Here is a 12,298-nt window from a genome sequence, read left to right on the forward strand (position 1 = left end):
AGATCATGTACAGTTATCACCTTGTATGCTTCAATGATGGCCAACGTTTACCTTGATCACATTAGTTACATAAAAATATCTATTGAAGGTTTTCTAACTGGTGGACAGTGTACTAGGTCTTGAGATATAGCATTCCCCCTACTAAGCTGTGGGTAATCTGAGGGCTGAGATTTAAACAGAAAACACATGACTTAAAATTATATTGGCTAGGACTTCCCTGGTGGTGCAGTGGATAAGAATCTACTTGCCAATGCAGGGGACATGAGTTCACTCCCTGATCTGGGAAGACTCCACATGTCTCTGAGTAACTTAGCCCCTGTGCCACAACTACTAAACCCATGCCCTAGAGCCCATGAGCCACAACTACCGAGCCTACAGGTTTCAACTACTGAAGTCCGAGTGCCTAGTGCCTGTGCTCTGCAATAAAACAAGTTGCTGCAATGAGCAGCCCATGCACCACAACTAAAGAATTTCCCCCACTCGGTGCAATTAGAAAAAGCCTGCCCAAAGCAACAAAGACCCAGCGCAGCACAAATAAATGAAATTATAAAAAAAAATTATATTGGCTAGGTCCACTGAACAAAAGGGGAAGGTGTCGATTCAGGGAAAGACAGGAACTAGGAGAAGGTGGCAGGAAATGGTGAGCCGTCTCTTCTATTTTAAAATTAAAATGATAGGTTTTAGGGCTTTCTATCTTGACTCAAGATGTATAGTTCTTCAAAGGAGAATCTAGTTGGCTTGGCTTAACTCATAAGCCTATCACTTAACTAGAGATGCTTGGAGAGACGATCTTGGCACACACATCAGTGAGGCAGGATTCACCCAAAGTGCTGAGAATGCATCAAGATGAACAGATGCAGACAATAAAAACTCAACAAATGTACTGTGTACATGGCAATGCTACACAAAGATCATGCATGTCTAGGTTCTGAAACTTAGTAGGGGAATCCTTATTTAGGTTTTTCCCAGAAGAATTAATTTCCTTTGGCTACCCAGATCTTCTCAGTTGTCCTGGGCTTCTTTCAGGAATAGTCTGGAATAAATGCGCACAAACCCATTGCTGATATGTGATACTAAACACAGGAGACTAAGAACAGGTAAGCCAGAGAATTGTTAAACAACGATAAACACTTTTGGCACTATGGTCATCTAAGGGTTCCTTTGCTTTTATCTGCATCTGTGCTGAATTATGTACTTTTTGCTGAATAAATAAATACTTTTTCCTTGTAATTCAGAAAAACAAATTTCGTCACTTAAGTCCTCATTCTTTTAAGCTCGATCAAGCTAAGCTAAATACTTTCTTTTGGCCTAAATACGTACAATACTCAGGCATGTAGGTTCTTAATTTCCCTTCAGAAACCTTAACTTTCTGTCAGATTTGGTCCAAGGGAAAAAAAATGAAAATAGGTCACATTTAACTTTAGTGGTTATTCTTTTCCTTTCACTGCTATTTGTTTCCTCATGTCTATTTCCACATTTCTCTTTTTCCTTTTAGTGAGCTAAATAGTGTAAAAAGTGAACTGACACTTTTTTTTTTTTTTAGGATAGTAAGTTTGAGGAATACAGACATTTTATCCCAAGTTCCATTTTTATGCAAGTGGTACAAATCTCACATTTTCCATGGTCCATAAGGGTGGTTTTGCTTTTAACTATGAGAAAATGTACTCCAACATATCCAACATACAGACTGGCCAATCTGACAGTCTTAAGATTTGTATAGCCTGTCTCTTCTCAGTTCTGAGGGCTCAGTCATTCATTCCTCGGCAAGAGGGGGCATTCCAGGGCTGTTCATATCATACAGCACAAACTACATCTGATTATGTGATACAGTGTCAGTTCTGTTGATCAAATCAAGGTTCTCAACAGTTTACAGTAATTTTTCAATGGCTCACAGAAAGTTTTTTTTTCTTGTAAATTCAAATATAAGTGATTTTTTAAAATTCCTAAATGGGTTATGATTGTCCTCATACATTTTTTATTTCTTATTTTTCTGCCTTGAGAAATAATGGCAACCCCTTGCTCCTTTATTCTTAGAACAGGCCTTTGGGCCTTTATTTCTCAATTACTTGTCTATCATTTGAATGGCTGAATAGATTTCTTCACTGAATACAGAGCTTCATATCTAGAGTAAAATTATTTTTCAGTGGAGATCTGGGACTCATTGGTGATCAATAGAATTTTTCCTGATTGATATTTTATAATATTTATGATGCATGATAAAAAACTATGAATATGATTATATTTCTAGCTTTATCTACCTCCAGAGAATTTTTAAAGATTGCTTATTTAACTCCTCTGGCAACCAACATTTGTATTAAATTGCTTTTGTTAATAGTATAAGATTCTAACACAAATAAAAGGACCAAAAGCAATGCTATCTTATAGAGATTTTATAACCTTGAATATGGTTGACCTAGGTTTGGGAGAAATATTAAAAATAGTTATTGAGAATCTACTCCAAAAACTTTTTTTAAAAAATTATTGTTACTATTTTACCCCATTTGCTTTATCATTTGTTATTTACTTTCACTGAATACCTACTCTTTTACCATGGCCTTTATCTGCTTGTCATTTCTAATCTTCACCCCAACCATAGGTGACATCAATCATATTTTAGTAATAAGGGAGCTAAGGCTTTAAGAGATAAAGCAGACATCTGTATTTTTTGCCTTTTCTTCTCCTTTGAAGAATATCCTCATTTTCCTTTGGAGAACTCTTACTGTCCATCCATGTACTCAGACAGTTGGATCATTTCTTGCCTCTAGACCTGGGTTCCTATTCTAGGCTGAGCAAATGAGGGCAGTGGATTCTCTTTGCTAGAGTGATTGGCTCAGAGATGTGCATATGACCCAACTCAGATTAATTAGAGACAATCAGCATTAGCCTCAGGATATTTTTCTGGAAAAACTGGGTAAGAAATTCTCTTTCACTTGGAGTTGTTAAGCTATGGAATATAAGTTTGGAGCTGCTAGAGATCTTTTTTCCTAGCACAAATAGAAATATTGTAAGATTTGAGAATAAAGCCAACAGAAAGGAGGATTGACAGAAATAACTTGGGGTTCCTGGAATCAGTATTTACAAGATACTGACTTAATCATGTGAGCCAACAGTTTCCCTTTCTGCTCAGAGACTGTTGAGGTGGGATTCTGTCACTTGCCACTGAAAACACTCTGACTAATCAGGAAACTATGCTCTTCTCCATGGTTACAACAAGACTATTAGGTGTCAGGAGATGGGATTTGAACTAAGTTCTATCTTAAGTCAAACTCCTCTTGAATTTTTCAAGTACAGAATATGCCTTTTAATGGTCATTGAGAAATGGAGAACAAGGAGGAGAAAAGTGTACACATGTGATTTTAAAGAAGCATATCTCAGTAAATCAGTTCAATTTTTAACAGACCTGGCACGCAAGTCCTTGAAGAATACCATACTCAGTACTATGGCAAATGAAGAAGGAAGTAGAAATCAGAATAACTCCCTGTGTAAGTTATAAATTAATATAGGATAAAAGACAAAAAAGTCATAAAAAGTAAAGTAGGAAAAAAGACATTGAGAAGTTTGAAATGGATGAAAAATTAATAAAACATTTCAGTAGGTGATTAAAAGTAAAAGGCCATATTATATCTTTGAATCATCACCCATTTCTGGTGTTTCCAACACTCTCCACAGAGTGACTTTGCCTTAGACCCTTTAAGTATATAACACTAGAGTCATCTTCAGTTCTCTCTTGCCTCCATCAAAAAGTCTCTGGGTCATGATGGTTCTGTTTCTAGAACCTTATTTTGTGTTTTATATTTCCATCTGTCTGGGCATTTTTATATTAAGCCAGGACTGCTGTAATAATATATTTGCTAGACTTCTGTTTTCAAGCTGTGGACTTTGTAACCCAAGGCTGTACTAATTTAGTATGTTTAAAACTATGGGCCACTATCCATAAGTATATCATAGGATTGATTTACTTGATTATGATGAGTATTTCTTTTTAAATAGAATAGAACAGATGTATAGTAAGGGTAGGTATTATAGCACAACAATTCTCTTTACATAAATGTAGCTATGATTATTGATATCAATATAGGTAATGAAGTAGATCTAGGTATATGATGTAAATGTATGTGTGAATGCTGAGTTGTTACATAAAATATATTTCTTATAGAGTAAGTTATGAACAAAAAACATTTGAAAGCCAATGAACTGGACAGAGCAGTAATCAGCAATCAATCAAAGAGAATTTGTTAACAAAGTAAGTAACTCGTGTAAGAATTGCTATATAAGAATTGTCATTTTAAAGTACAAATTTGTCTTTTATTGTCGTTGCTGGGAAAATTACTGTAAATATAAATTTTCATAAGTTGTAAGCACTTTAAAATGTACTTCAAAGTTGGCCACCAGATGATGCTTACTGTGAAATAATCTTCATCTGTTACTGCTCTCTGAGCTCTGCTCCTCTCTGCCAAGTGAAAACACTACCTCCGTTCAGAATCTTGTTCAAAACACACCCCCTCCACAAAACTGTGAGGAAATTTGTCCTTGGGAAAAGTTAGCTTACATCTCATTTGGTTAAAATTCTTTAAGTTATTACTAAAACAATATGATTACTATAGAATATACAGAGAAAAAAACAAAGAAAAGGAAAATCATCCATACCAATCTGACTTATCCATGATTAACATTTTGGGTTAGCTATAAATCACCTCTGGACGGCCATGGAAAAAATTTCATTTTGAAATGGTGGGAATTATAATTCCCACCCCCAGTGTTCCCAATTAAAACTTGAATAAAATATAACCAACTCAGTCATAAATCATTGATAACTGAACAACTAGCAATTATCACTCCTTAGTTTTACACACCAGAATAACAGAGGTTTGACCAAGATTACTTAAAATTGATTGTGCATGAGTGCTAAGTCGCTTCAGTCATGTCCGACTCTTTGTGACCCTACAGACCATAGCCTGCCAGCCTCCTCTGTTCATTGCATTCTCCAGGCAAGAATGCTGGAGTGGGTTTCCATGCTCTCCTCCAGGATATCTTCCTGACCCAGGGTTTGAACCCCATCTCTTAAGTCTCCTGCATTGGCAGGCAAATTCTTTACCACTAGAGCCACCTGGGAAGCTCTATAATCACCTATAAGTGATTAAAGGACATTTATAAGAATTGATGTAACTTACTAGTTTCATTACTAGTCTGTGACAATTTTGCTTTGATTCAGAAAAGCTGACTCTTTCAGTGTCACAATGTTTTGGGTTGGCAAAACTACAGTTTACACAGTGCTTAAACCTGATGAGGAAGGAATGAAAAATCTGCAAAAACATGTTGAAAATGTTAGACTAATCTTTAGAGAAAAACAGGATTCCATCTGTAACTCTAGTTCAAGTTTCTACAGTTTCCCTTCTATCCCCAAACCATCTCTGTCAACCATCTTTCTAAATAAATTAATGATAAAGCTAGCAAGAATAGCAAGAGTTTTACTGAATGCTGATCTATTTTCATTCCTTTGCTTGAATATCATGGGAAGTAAATCTGAGGTTATGAATATTAAATTTCATGGCCTGGTTAACAGTCTTATCCCTGTGTCCTGTCCCCACATTTCTGGGCCAGTTTGGAGCTCCCAGTAATGTCAAATGGTGCTTTGCCCTGAGGCAGGAAACTGATGGGTTTTAGGAACAGAATGAGGATTTGCCCAGTGGGAATGAGTAAAGGAAAAGCAAGTTAGCTTTTGTTAAAGAAGCAAAAAAGTGTGTCTAGAAGTTGAAATAAAACTTTTCAGATATCTTTGTTATTTGATATAGGAGCTGTGGCAACATTTGACTTTAGTGATTTAGAAGTTTTCATTCAATTGCCTTTTAGAAATAGTAGTATCTGTAAGCAGTAGTGTCCTGTGGTCTCTCTAGTCTTTTTTGAAAGTCTTATCAGAGATCATAAAAACTTGGGATAGGAATTTAACAAAACACTGACTGTTTAAGAAATTAAGATTCCATCTTAGACGTTCTTATGGTGGAAAAGAGAAAAAAAGTCACTGTGTACTTCAGCAATATGACCAGTAGAGAACTGGGAAATGACCAAAGACATGGAAAGGAACTTATTTTACATACCTCTAGAAAAGTTCTGTAAAAGAAAGGGCAGAGCCAGCTTTTGGCTGAATGTCTACCAAAACAAAAGCCAAAAAAGGCAAAGAAACCAATCATCTTAGGAAACCTCAAAGATTAGTATCCTAGGCTTATTGTCCAGCTTGTTTTCTATGGAATTTGCATGGGGATATATTGCATTTCACCTCAGGCAAGTCAATTGGTTTGGAAAGCCCTTGCATGGCCTGCCTCTTTCCAGGGAAAGGAAGAAAGGCATTATCCATTGGGCTGAACCATTTGAAATTGATGGCAATAAATAGTAGGCACCTTAAATATATTATTAGTGCTTTAATCCTTACAATTCTGCTTTGAGGTAAGCATTACTGCCTACAGGAATCTGGCCAGAAAGGGAATCAGATGAGTAGTGTAATTTACCTAAACTAGGATCACTTGGTGGTATAGGAGTTGGAGTTCAAATAAAATCTGACTCTGAAACAAGTGATGAGTTAGTTCATCAGAAAACAAAAGTTCTAAAGACATTCCTGAAATGTGTCCTTGGATGTCCAAAATTAAAAGTGATTCACTAAATGTGTTAAGGTAGAAAGAAGATCTGGGGGTTCCATGGTGGCTCAGACAGTAAAGAATCTGCCTATGATTCAGGACAAGTGGGTTTGATCCCTGAGTCAGGAAGATCCCCTGAAGAAGGGAATGGCTACCCACTTCAGTATTCTTGCCTGGAGAATTCCATGAACAGAGGAGTCTGAAGGGCTACAGTCCATGGGGTCCCAAAGAATCAGACATGACTGAGCAGCTAAGCATGTGCACACGCACGCACACACACACACACATACACACACACAAAGAAGATCTATTGTCTTTGAAAAGAAAAAGGGAAAGAATGAGGGAAAGCTAAGTATAGTATAGGAGATTGAAATTAATTACTTCAGCAATGGACAGAGTCAATCTTGATCAAGTTGTATACCTGGGACAAAGTAAAAGCAATCACTTGTTTCATAATGAGGAAAAGCAAGATGTAGTATATGCATGCAATGGTAATTTGGAATGCAAAAGGAAATTAAGAAATTAAAGAAAATACAGATTGTTGTTTTAAAATAGTTTTAAAATTCTACTGTAAACAGTGAGAGGATCTTTTAACCATATGTAGTGAATCAGACCCAAATTATTAGGTTGGTCAAAGAGTAATTGCAATTTTGGACCATGAATTTTAAATCATTATCAGCTCAGTTCAGTCACTCAGTCATGTCCGACTCTTTGTGACCCCATGAATCACAGCACGCCACTCCTCCCTGTCCATCACCAACTCCCAGAGTTCACTCAAACTCACATCCATCGAGTCGGTGATGCCTTCTCTGTCGTCCTCTTCTCCTCCTGCCCCCAATCCCTCCCACCATCAGGGTCTTTTCCAAAGAGTCAACTCTTCGCATGAGGTGGACAAAGTATTGGATCAGATTCAGCATCAGTCCTTCCAGTGAACACCCAGGACTGATCTCCTTTAGAATAGACTGGTTGGATCTCCTTGCAGTCCAAGGGACTCTCAAGAGTCTTCAATACCACAGTTCAAAAGCATCAATTCTTTGGCACTCAGCTTTCTTCATAGTCCAACTCTCACATCCATACATGACTACTGGAAAAACCATAGCCTTGACTAGATGGACCGTTGTTGATAAAGTAATATCTCTACTTTTCAATATGCTATCTAGGTTGGTCATAACTTTCCTTCCAAGGAGTAACCATCTTTTGATTTCATGGCTGCAATCACCACCTGCAGTGATTTTTGAGCCCCCCAAAATAAATCATTATAACTAGGCTCAAATACATTTTTATTAATTAAAATAAAAAACATTACAGTCAACACATTTTTGCCAGTGAGAAATAAGTTTGTTTTGGAGAAGGAAATGGCAATCCACTCCAGCACTCTTGCCTGGAAAATCCCATGGACGGAGGAGCCTGATAAGCTACAGTCCATGGGGTCGCAAAGAGTTGGAGACAACTGAGCAACTTCACTTCACTTCATTCCTATAGCATACAAATCTGTGCTTTGGGATTCAAAGAACTCTTGGAAAGCATATTCTGGCTCATGTTGGTTATGGAAGCATTTTCCCTGCAAAAAGTTGTTGAGATGCTTGAAGAAGTAGCAGTCATTTGGTGAGAGATCAGGTAAATATGGTGGATGAGACAAAATTTCATAGCCCCATTCATTCAACTTTTGAAGCATTGGTTTAACAACATGCATGTGTGTAGTTATGGAGAAGAATTGGACCCTTTTCTGTTGACCAATGCCGGCTTCAGTGCATCTCATTGATTTGCTGAGCATACTGCTCAGATATAATGGTTTCACCGGCATTCAGCAAGCTGTAGATGGTCACCAGACCACTAAACAGTGACCATGACCTTTTTTGGTGCAAGTTTGGCTTTGGAAATTGCTTTGGAGCTTCTTCTTGGCCCAACCACTGAGCTGGTTATCACTGGTTGTCATATAAAATATACTTTTTGTAGAAAGTCACAAAAATGTTTTGTTGTTGTTGCATAGAATAAGAGAAGATGACACTTTAAAATGACAATTTTTTTGATTTGTGGTAAGCTTATAAGGCACTCACGTATTGAACTTTTTCACCTTTCCAATTTGCTTGAAATGCTGAATGACTGTAGAATAGTCAAGTTGGAGTTCTTTGGCAGCTTCTTGTGTAGTTGTAAGAGGATCAGCTTTAATGATCCTCTCAGTTAGTCATTGTCAACTTCTGATGGCCAGCCACTGTGCTCATATCTTCAGGGCTCTTGTCTCCTTTGCTAAACTTCTTTAGCCACCACTGCACTGTATGTTCATTAGCAGTTCCTGAACCAAATGCATTGTTGATGATGTGAGTTGTCTCCGCTGATTTACAACCCATTTTGGACTTGAATAAGAAAACAGCTCAAATTTGTTTTTTGCTTAACCCTATTTCCCAAGTCTAAAACAAATATAAAATAAATAGCAAGTAATGTCATTAGCAAAAAAAAAAATAAAGTGAGAAATGCACATTAAAATGATGTATAACATAAGCGCATTTAAGAATGCATTCTAATATAAAAAAGCAAAGGCCAACAATGTAAAACCGCAATTACTTTTGCACCAACCTAATCACATGAAAAATATTTCTACCTCTAAACTCATTACCTATACCCACTGGGGTGAGTCGCCATTTTCTTCTACAAAATTATGACTCTAGGACATTAATTATTTTGTCAACTGTAGGAAACAAATGCATCAATTTTCTGAGTTCACCTACTGATATGCAGATGTAGCCAGGTTATACTTTTTGCAACCTCAAATGTTTGCTCTGCTTTCTAAAGAACTTAGAGGGATTCATTCAGCCAGTTACTGTATTACAGATAGTTTCTTCACTCTGAGATTTAGACCAAATACACTGAAGAAATATGTTTTCTGTCTTTGAGTAAGCCTATTATGTATGCTAATAATCACAAAAAAACCCAGCAAAAAGCAAACTTACTGTATCTTTACATATTTGATCTCCACCACTTAGCTGAGTAAAATGTGTTAAGTTACTCAAAAAATGGTATTTCCGCTTGAAACAGTCTAGAAGTGAGTTAACCAGGATTCCTGTATTATTCATGGACTCTGTGGTATATAGTGATATAAAGTCATAGACAAAAAATCTATTACTTTTGTAATTCTTCATGATAATAATTTTTCTTTCAAAAATTTTATTGAATCTACATTAAGGATCAAATATCTACAGCTGGGCTATAAACAAAATAATTGTAATAGTATCTCTGAAAATAGAAAAGAAAACACTAGTAAATAGCAAACCTTAATGTTGCTCAAAATAAGATTAAACCATTCAAAATACCACAAGTGAAAAACTATTAGGGAAATACAGTCAACTTTGACATATTAGTACATTGCTTTTATGCTGTTTTGTTTTGCATTAGTAATCTTCATTTTTAAAATTCCTTTCCTATCCTGTCTGACTTTTTAATCACCTAACTGTTCCCAAGAAAGTTTCCAAAGGCTTGGTTCAATGAACACGCTGAATGGAAAAGAAACTTTGAAACTGAATTAAACCTTAACTCCATGGCTGGACTAGCATTAGTACCACTTGCCTTGAAGTAAAATTTAAGGGGCACTCAAAACATAAAGTTTTAATGCAATGTTTAGTGCAATATATAAAACATCCATGATGAACAAAATAAAAATTTTAAATAAAGGCAAGCTGTTGTTTATTTGTTTTACCACCCCTCATTGTTGCACAACTGTTTCTAATCAGCTCATAGTTCCTAGCCAGTGCCCCTTGTGCCCTCTGACAGGTGGTCTATGAGAGTTGACACTTGTATGTGAACCGTATTTTGATCATAGAATTTTATTAACTTTTTTTACTTGGTTCAAAATAGGCAAAGATATAATAGATAGTTTTTCTTTTGTCCTATTCCAACATGGGCCGTCTAGTGAAAGCTATGATTTGTGCAGTAGTCATGTATAGATGTGAGAGTTGAACTATAAAGAAAGCTTAGCAGCAAAGAACTGATGCTTTTAAACTGTGGTATTGGAGAGGACTCTTGAGAATTCCCTGGAGTGCAAGGAGATCAAACAAGTAAATCCTAAAGGAAATCAGTCCTGAACATTCATTGGAAGGACTGATGCTAAAGCTGAAACAATATATTTTGGCCACCTGATGCGAAGAACAATGGAAAAGACTCTGATCCTGGGAAAGATTCAAGACAGGAGGAGAAGGGGATGACAGAGGATGAGATGGTTGGATGGCATTACTGACGCGATGGACGTGAGTTTGAGCAAGCTCTGGGAGTTGGTGAAGGACAGGGAATACTGGCGTGCTGCAGTCCATGGGTTCGTGAAGAGTGGGACATGACTGAGCTACTGAACTGAACCCAAACGTGGCTCTGCTCAGCACTGTTAATGAAGTGAGTCCCAATCAGCTGATAATTCAGACTTCATCAGCATTTACCTTTGGGTTTGAAAATGAATGCATTTAATGTCCTGAGAATTTGCTGCAGACAAAGCTTGGAAATATTTCATGGAGAAATAATTCCTTTAGATTAGGAATTAAAACATGTTCTAGTTTTCCTAGCAACATTTTGGAGTGCCAAGGTAAATTTTGGCACTGATCTAAGCTGAAAGATGTATGACTAATCCCTAGTGTAGGGCCTGATGTGGATTAGCTGCCCAATGCATATTAGTTTTCTGATCTCTCAGATTCTCATAGGTGGAAAAAACACTGTGGTTTTAGTTGTTAAATAGAAAGTAATAGCAATAACAAACAGTATTTGTTCAAATTTACTAAGAACACTTGAAGGTCTTACATTATTGCACTTGGTAACCTTAAAAATGAATTTTTTGATAGTCTTTTATATTCTTTTTCAAGGCTATTTAGTCCTGGGTGCCATTTCTCAAAATCAAAATTAAGTATAAATAAGAATCCATTTCCCAGCTCCTTTCTCCTATAAGCAAAGACTAAAAGATATACCATGTAGGTTTCTGTGAGATTCTGCTTTATCTCAATGTGTGAAACCCCTTGAGGTCTTCTTGTTCAGTGCCTTAAACATTTTTTTTCTTAAAAAATGAATATGGAATTAAATGCAATGGTTTGACTGTAGCAACAACCTGACTACCAATTTTTGCCATTTTTTCCCCAGGCTTCAAGGGGATGGTAGCTTTCATGCGCCTGGCTAATTTCAGCTTGAAGCAACACAATTCTTCATGTGGAAACAATTAAAAATACGTGCTGCTGCTGCTGCTGCTAAGTTGCTTCAGTCGTGTCTGACTCTGTGCGACCCCATAGACGGCAGCCCACCAGGCTCCCCCATCCCTGGAGAGAGCCAAATCCCCAGAAAACTCCACCTGCACCAAGCTCTGTGAGATCCCAGGGAGAAGTTCAAAAGAGTTCTAGGCAAAATAGCTTTGTTGCCTGGTTGCCTCTGCTGCTGCTGCTAAGTCGCTTCAGTCATGCCCGACTCTTAGCCACCCCATAGACTGCAGCCTATCAGGCTCCTCCATCCATGGGATTTTCCAGGCAAGAGTACTGGAGTGGGCTGCCATTGCCTTCTTTGTGTTGCCTGGGTAGAAGTGTTCAAAGTAGCCTGAATCCCTCTCCCACCTGTATGAAGATCGTTTTTTCCTGCAAACAATATCAAAAAAGTAAAACAAAGCAAATCTAAACTCAGAAATAGAAGATAATAGCAAGTTGTAACACAAT

The sequence above is a fragment of the Ovis canadensis genome, chromosome 1 (assembly GCF_042477335.2).
Source record: "Ovis canadensis isolate MfBH-ARS-UI-01 breed Bighorn chromosome 1, ARS-UI_OviCan_v2, whole genome shotgun sequence".
NCBI lineage: Eukaryota > Metazoa > Chordata > Mammalia > Artiodactyla > Bovidae > Ovis > Ovis canadensis.